At 39.4% G+C, this 8,948-nt stretch overlaps 1 pseudogene; it reads right to left on the bottom strand.

Moving 5' to 3' along the window:
- Positions 1–6,432, bottom strand: part of LOC102861120 — a 15,298-nt pseudogene extending 8,866 nt beyond the window's left edge.
- Positions 6,433–8,948: the final 2,516 nt, after the last annotated feature.

Here is an 8,948-nt window from a genome sequence, read left to right on the forward strand (position 1 = left end):
CGATTGGCACAGGACAGAGCAGAGTTTAGGGCTGTTGTACATAGGGTTGCTATGAGTCGCAGGCGACTTGATGGCACATAACAACAACAACAACATCTGTTCCAAGGCAATGTTCATTAGCTATCCACTCTTTTTCTATTCTCCTCCAGAAACCCCAGTGTCAGTCCTATTTTATAAAATCAGTGTTATGCAGTTTTTGTCCTTATGTGTCTGAGATATTTAACTTAGGATAACGTCCTCCAGTTTCATCATATTGTGTAATGTTTTACAAGTTCATTGTTCTGTCCATTCATTTGTTGATGGCCACTTGGGTTGCTTCCATCTCTTTGGTATTGTGAATAATGCAGCAATACATATGAGTGTCTATACATCTGTTTGAGTTTCTTATTTGATTTCTTGACTGCTGTTATCATGCGTGCTGATGGTGGATCCAAGAAAAATGAAATAACAGCTTCACTCTTTTCTTAATCTATCATGATATTGCCTCTAGGTACAGTAATGAGGATTTCTGTTTTCTTGATATTGAATTATAACCCACATCAAAGGCTGTAGTCTCTGATCTTCTGCACTAACCATTTAAGGTCTTTTTCCCTTCCTGCAAGCAAGGCTATGTCATGTGTAAGGTTGTTAATGAGTCTTCCTCCAACCCTGATGCCACGTTCTTGTCTGTGTAGTCCAGCTTCTTGAATAACTTGCTCCTCATACACATTGAGTAGTTATGAGGAAAGGATATAACCCTGACGCAAAACTTTCTGGATTTTAAACCATACAGTGATCCCTTGTTGTGCTTCCACAACTATTTCTTGGTCTATGTATAGATTTCACATGGGTGAAATGAAGTATTCTGGGATTCCCATTCTTGTCATTCTTAGCCATAATTTATTATGATCCACACATTCAAATGTCTTTGTAGGATCAGAAAAACACAAGGAAATATCTGTCTTCTCTACTTTCATCCAAGATCCATCCATCTGACATCAGCGAAGATATCCCTAGAGCCCCTTCTGAATCCAGCTTGAATTTTTGGCAGTTCTCTGTCAATGTACCATTCCAGCCATTTTTAAATCTTCAGCAAGATTTTACTTGTATGTGATATCGATGATATTGTTCAATAATTACTTTTTGTAGGGAATGAGAGCTAATAGGTTTCTCTTCCTGTCAAGTGGCCAGATAGCTGTCTTCCATAGTTCTTGGAATAGGCTGGTGAGCATGTTCAAGAATGAACCCCAACTGGTATTCCATCAATTCCAGGGGCCTTATTTTTATTTTTTTGTTTTGTTTTGGCAATGCCTTCAGTACAGCTTGGATTTCTTGCAGTGATTTTGGCTCTTGATCATACAATACTTCCTGAAATAGTTCCATGTCCACCAATTATTCTTGGTACAGAGACTTTGTGTATTCCTTACATCTTCTGATGCTTCCTGCATCATTCAAGATTTTACACAGAGAGTCCTTCAGTATTGCAACTCAAGGCTTGAATTTGCTTTTCAGTTCTTTCAGTTTGAGAAATGCTAAGCAACTTCTTCACTTTAGATTTCCAAGCCCCAGTTACTTGCACATTTCATCTTAATACTTAGCTTTATTGTCTCGATCCACCCTTTGAAATCTTCTATTCAGCTCTATTATTCCTCCCCCTTGTTTTGGCTTCCTTTCATTCCAGTGCAAGTTTCAAAGTCTGTTCTGAGATACATTTTCTTTTCTTCTACTCCCCCCCCCCATACAATCATTCACAGACATTTCATTATAATAATTATCATTCAGTAATATAATTAATTGTTGTCTTGGTGAAAGTTTACAAAGTTAATAAATTTTCCATTCTGTAAATTATGCATATTTTGTCTCATAACATTGGCTGCAGTCCCCTCCATATGAAAGTACTTTTCCCATTTCCCCTGTGCTATTTGTTTCCCTTTCTTCTTCTTTCCTGCCTTCTCTGACTTCTGAGCTTGATTTTGGGGCAGATGCCCCCCTCTTTGTCTGAAGGTACTGAGGAGTAACTTCTTTGTAGGTCTCTTTGTTGGTTGGCTGCAAGTTGATTCCCATGGATGACTCAGTTCCAGTCTTGGAGGACGTTGAAAGGCCACTGTCATCAGGGTTCCACCAGTCTCTATCAGACCAGTATATGTGATGATCTTTATTTATAAATTTTTTCAAGGTCCATGTTCTTGGAAAGACCAAAGCCTTTTTCAATTACTAGATGACTTATTTGGTATTCCCAGAAGTTTCCTAGGGTACAAGTAGTTACATTTCCTCTTCTAATATGATGTCTTAAAACATTTCTCTGAGATCCATTTCCATCTTTTCTTTCTTTCCTATCTTTGCAGTGATCTTTTGCTTTCTTTATGGATGATATCCTTGGTGCCTTCCCACAGCTCATCTGATCTCCAGTCATTAGTGTTCAATGAGGCAATTCTTAAGATAGTTTTAAAATTCAGTTTAGATATGTTACAGTCATAGGATGACTCTCATGGGCTTATTTTCATTTTTTTCAACTTCAGTTTCAATTTGTATGTGAGTAGTTGACAGTTGCACAGGCAACCCTTGACTGCTTTTGACTTCTGATAATGACCTTCTCAACATTTCTCTCCACAGAAGGAGTCAATACAATTTCTGTGTAGCCTATCAAGTGAAGTCCATATATATAGTTGCTTTTTCTTTTTTCCCCCCCTTTTAAAAAATTAATTTTAATAAAAGCGTACAAAGACTTTGGATTTCTACTCACTCATTGTTGCACTTTTCTCCCTGTGGCCCCCAGTTCACTCTTCTCTTTGAAAAGTAAAAGAAAAATTCTCTCAATCCCTCCCCCCACCCAGTCCATTCCACTATGCAGCCTTCATTCTGGACTCCTGCCATGACAGTTATACCTAACATAGTTGCTTTTTTATTTTTTTTTAAAATGTTGCTTGTTTGCTTTTACTTATTTGCAATAAATATATAATTCATTATAAAAATTTCATCATGTGATCTAACATGTGAGTGGAGAGAAGGATGAAGAATCTCACTTGCTTAAAGTCAGAATGCTACTAAAGATGCAATGTAAAAAGTCCACACACCCAACATTCAATAGAACTAGATTCTTTAAAAGCGGGTAGGAAGGAACTCAATCTTATAATTACTGTATAGGCCCATTATTGTAGAGCATGTATGAAGATCCAAAGGTGGGGGGCTAAACATAGGGTCGCTCAATTTGATGGGTGGAGGGAGGAATTGTTAGAGGAAAGGGGTGTATATGAACTTTATGAACTTTGTATGTAAACCAGTATAAAATTATTACCTCTAGAGAGGGAGCATTATGCTGAGTGAACTACCCCAGTCCCACAAGGACAAATACTGTATAAAACCATTATTATAGAATGAGTATAAGGATCTAAGAGGGAGAGAGAGCGTGGAAGCAGATGAGTGAGGGGGTGTGTGTGTGTGATAATCATGGGGTCATACAATTTGATGGGAGGGTGAGGGAAATTGGAATGATCCGTTGTGAAAAAAAGATGTATTTGAATTTTGTAAATAAACTAATATAAAAAAGTTGATAGGCTTATTATACAGATCTATCAGATGTAGAAGAAACCCTGGTGGTATATTGTGTAAAGTGTCTGGTTGATAACAGAAAGGTGTTTGGTGGGGAAAAGTTAGACAGTTCTTTCTCAAAAAGATTTACAATCTCAGATACCCAACTGCATTGTTGCTATGAGCCAGACCCAACTCCACAGCATTAGGTATCAGTTATCCCTACCAGGATGTTTCTGAAGAACTGAGGAGCTAAGATTACTTCTTTGAAGATAGTGTGTTATGTTTCATGTGCTAATGAATTTATATTAAGATCAAGTGCTTTTACATTTCAGCTCTCCGGCATATGATGGTTTGCCCAATTGAATCAAATGATCCTTGCCTTTAGGTCAATCTCTTACTTTTTGCTATTAGAATTAGGATTGTAAAAACATTGGAGAGCTCTGGTGACCTAGGGGATAAGGAGTTGTACTGCCAACTCAAAGGCATGTGGTTCAAATCCACCACTTGCTCCTCACGAGAGAGATGAGCAATCTCCCTTCATGCAATTTACAGCCTCTGAAAACCAGCTAGAGGGGCCGCTATGAGTCAGTCCTGACTCAGTGGAACACAACCACAGCAACAGGTAAGAGCATGTGGTAAGTATGGTATTTGTACTTTGCTTTACTCACCCCTTCAGCATTTATTAAACACCCGTTTACCATGTTATTGTTTTGTTTTTTAACATTCTTATGGTATTCTTTACTTTCAACTAGGATCCATCTAACATCAGTAGAGATATCCAGCTTAAATGTCTGGCAGTTTTCTATGTCTGTTCTATCCAATTTTGAATGAGCTTCAGCAGTATTTCACTTGCATATGATATTGTTTTGATAATTTCCACGTTCTGTTGAATCACATTTCTTTTTTTAGAAATTAATTTTAATGAAAGTTTACAGAGACTTAGGGTTTCCAATCATTCATTGTTGCACTTTTCTCCCTGCTCCCCTCTTCCCCCCACTGTTTACCATGGTTAAGGGATCTCTAGTGATCTCTAATAGTCTGTAGCGAGTTGCCCTGGTAACCCAAAGGCATGTCTCTCTGGCAGTTGAAACTCACTAACAACTCCTTGGGGGAAATTTCCTCCTGTGTGATTTACAGCCTCAGAAACTCACAGGATGGCCAGCTCAGAGTCGGTCCTGATTTGACAGCAAAATATTGAGTACCATGGATAGAGTAATATCCTAAGTATTATAGCTGCATATTTCAGCTTTTCTAGTCAGTTTCCGTTTTCTGTGCCATTGTGTAGCTTTGTAACTGAGCTTCATAAAGGACCTATAATAATCCATTTCATCTTCACAGTGCTTTAGAGCTTACAGATCACTTTTAGAAAGATGATTTTTGTATAATCCTCCCTTTGCAACCTCATTTAGGCACTTTGCTGTGGAAAACATCATGCCTGAGTAGGAAATATGCGGACCAGCATCCAGCTAGATCCGGGCACCCATTTTACTGCCGAGGAAGCTGAATTTCTGAACAGTTGAACTTGCTCGGGGTGACAGAGTCATTAAGCAGTAAGCCAGCATTCGATTCCCCGGTCTTGGGACTATGTGACAGGTATTGTTGTTCTTAGGTACCATCAAGATGACTATGACTCACAGAGATCCAGTGAACAACAGATCGGTATTTTGCCACAGCCGCTGACATCCTCACATCTCTGCCATTGTTGCAATCACTGTGTCAATTGATTTCATTAAGTCTTCCTCTCTCTCTCTTTTGTTTCTTCTTTTTTACTCCCTCTTTTTCCAGTATGAAGTCTTTCTCCAAAGACTGATCTCTCCTGACAACATGCCCAAAGCATGTGAATTACAGCTTCACTATCTTTGCCTCTAAGGAGAATCCTGGTTGCATTTCCTCCCAGAGAGACTCATTTGCTCTTTTGAGCGATATCATATTATATAAATACTTAAAGTACATTCCTTAGACTTATTGTTGTTGTTATGTGCTATTGAGTCGATTGCAACTTGTAGCGAACCCGTGTACAACAGCCCTGACCCCTGCTCTATCCTGTGCCAACTTTACTGTCTCTGAGACACCTAACCTCATTATCCCAGTCACTGTATCAATCCATCTCATTGATGATCTCCGTCTCTTTTTCTGTCGCTCTGTCCTTCCAGGCATGATGTCCCTCTCCAAGGGTCTCTCCTTACAACTTGTCTAAAGTATGTCAGATGAAGCCTCAGAATCCTTGCCTCCAAGGAGCATCCTGGCTTCACCCTCTCTAGGATGAACCTGTTCTCCTGGCAGTCCATGATATATTCAGCACTCTTCTCCAGCACCACAGCTCAAAGGCATCATTTCTCTTGTAGGGAGCTTAAAACTCCAGAACTCAACCGCACTTGTGTCCTAAACAAAGTCAGAATGAAAACATAGTCTGAGGGAGCAGCAGTCCGATAACACCTCTCTTTCCTTGCCGCCGAGTAAGGTTTTTTTTTTGTGTGTGTGTGTGCCCAAATTTATTGAAAATATTACAGCACAGCAAACAGACTCAAACGGCTCCATGTGGTGTTTTGAAATTCATCCCAACTGGGGGCTGAGTGACCTGCAGGTTGGACAGACTGCCCAAGTCCAAGAGTTTCAGCATTTCCTTAGTATCAGGATCTACTTCAGTGATCTCCTGATCCAGGCCTGAAACCTCTGGTACGTAATTCTCTCTCCTCCTCCTGCAGCTTAGTGGAGATGCCTCTCACAAAGCCCTCTCTGAATCCGCTTCATCAGATGTGTGACATAGCCTGCTATCTTGTTCCGGAGTTTCTTGCTGGGAATAATGGCGATCTCCTCGCACACGCGCTTGTTCGTGTGGAAGTCATTACCCAGGCGCGTGTAGTATTTCTCAATGATGACCCGGGCCGCCTTCTTCACGGTTTTGGTGCGAACGCGGCCCATGTTGGCGGGTCTTTGGTGAAAGAGCGCCGAGTAAGTTTTGACTCAACGTTGACCCTTCAGCAGGTTCCCAGGGCTGTAAACGAGACAGGAGGCTGCCCGCCTTTCTCCATCAGAGGGGCTGGTGGATCCAAACCTTCAGAGAAGGATGGCCGTTGGATTAGCAGTGCAATTCTCTATGATAATGTCACAACTTCTGAAGTTGTTGAATTCTTACAGCAATGGGGACATTACAATCCTAACATCAGGAGTAGGGGATGCTTAAACCAAGGGCAGTCTACATTTGGTTTGAACATATATGATTCTATGATTATATTTCTCTAATGATTGCTTTGACCAGGGAATGACTCTCATTTACCCTAGCTTAGTCAATCATGCCCCTTCTGATACCCTCACTATTTAGCGTCTTTTTAATTTAAAAAAGTATAAAATTATATTTTAAAATAGAAAATATATTTAAAATATAGTCTCTATATTCATCTCAAAATTCATGATCCTCATGTTGGAACTGATTCATAGCTCATCCTCCAGCAAATTTTCCAAGACTATAAATTGCAAGAGAAGAGATTACCCATCTTTTTCCTCAGAGTTGGTGGTGGACTTGAACCTTGGCCTTTGGGTTAGTAACACAACTCCTTTAGGTGCCAATAGCACCGACATGAAGTCGCCCTTTTAATTTTTATATGGCTTTTAATTCTGGAGAACAGTAATCTATGATGTAAGGAAGATTCTCCAGCTCTGACTTACAGAAATGTGAACTCTAATTATATGACTGAAATATCCCTGTTTATATAATTAATTCAATTAAATATATGTTTATTGGTGATCTACAAAAACTATATCTATATATAATCCTTAAATCCCCAAAATGATTTTTTTAAACCATGTGCATCACAGTCAGCTGGGATTTTTGTTAAAAATTCATATACTCAAATCTCATCTCACTTCTGCTAAGTCAGACTTTCAAGCCATCTGCATTGATAACTGCTTCTCAGGAGACTGCTCTGTATATAAAGCTAGGCACATATAGCTTCTGTAAGAGTCAACTAATCCTTCTAGGAGAAGGTTTTATTAAAGTCCAACGATTTCACATTTCTTCATGTTTATTAGTGGGTGGAGTTTTTTTACTGCCAAAAGAAATGCTTATGAAACTTGCCAACTTAAAGAATAGACTAAAATGGATGATTCATGTTCTAAATGAACCTATACAAAGTATTCAGTGAAGTAGACATTTTAAGGAGAATAGTAGACCACTAGAGTTTGTTTGTTTTACCACTAGCAATTTTATTGTGACTTTGATAGGTTAATCTCAACTCATTGATTGGTCAGTATAATTTATAAGACTGTCTGGGTAAGTCTAAGATGACACTATTTTCTGATTGTTGTTGTCAGCTGCCGTGGTTGACTATAACTCACAGTAACCCTGTGTGCAGCAGAGTTAATCAGGAACAATGCTGATGAATATTTTTTTGTGCCTCTGGAAGACAAGACCTTATTCGGCCCTTATTCAGCACTTGTCTGATTGATAATACTTTTGTTTGTACTCTTAGGCACTTGTTTTTCATCTTGGAGAGGATTAAACCAAGCTACTCCTTGGAGGCAAGGATTCTGGGGCTTCGTCTGACATACTTTGGACACGTTGCCAGGAGGGATGGGTCCTTGGAGAGGGACATCATGCTTGGGAGGGTGGAGGGACAGCGCAGGAGGGGAAGACCCTCTATGAGGTGGATTGATTCGGTGACTGGGGTAATCGGGATGGGTGTGTCAGAGGCAGTGCGGTTGGCGCAGGATAGAGCAGGGTTTAGGCTGTTGTACATAGGGTCGCTATGAGTCGCAAACGACTCGATGGCACATAACAACAACAACAACAACTCTTAAACATATCAGACCAATGGTTCTCAGATATTGCTATGCATTGGAATTACCCAAGATGCTTTTTCAAATGCAGATTTCTGGATCTTACCCCTAGAATTTCTGAGGTAGAGCCCAAGAGTGTTCATTTTAAAAATCATGCTCTTCTCTCCTGAGTGATACAGCTGTGTTTTGGGCAGCAGCACTCTGAACTCTAAACTCCTTGGAGGTGAAGGAGTTGGTTTTCCCCTCTGTGTCTCTTCCAAGAAGTGAAGTATAGCACAGTGTCCTCAAAGTCACACAGTTTGATACCTGTTAATAAAATGTACCTATTCACAGCCAAAGGCCAGTTCAGATTATATATCAAAGTTCTTCCCACCTCTGAGACTTTTGATTTTTCAAAAGTCACACTAGAACTTTTGTGACTTAATTATAGAATATTATTTTTTAAGAGTAATGAATTTAAAAATATAATGGCCTGTGTTAATGTAAAGATCTGGACAATGAAATAATATGAATATGAAATAAGGAAATTGGTATTTAAACAAATTGGCTCATTGGCAGTTAAGTGTGTGAAATGAGTGCATGCTAAATTTTTTTAAAGTTCCATTAGTCAATTCTTGCTAAATTTGTCTCTCATCTGTTGTCACTTAAAGAGTTCATGCTGT

The sequence above is a fragment of the Elephantulus edwardii genome, unplaced genomic scaffold (genome assembly GCF_000299155.1).
Source record: "Elephantulus edwardii isolate Elephantulus edwardi_28Jun2011 unplaced genomic scaffold, EleEdw1.0 scaffold00021, whole genome shotgun sequence".
NCBI classification, from domain to species: Eukaryota; Metazoa; Chordata; class Mammalia; order Macroscelidea; family Macroscelididae; genus Elephantulus; species Elephantulus edwardii.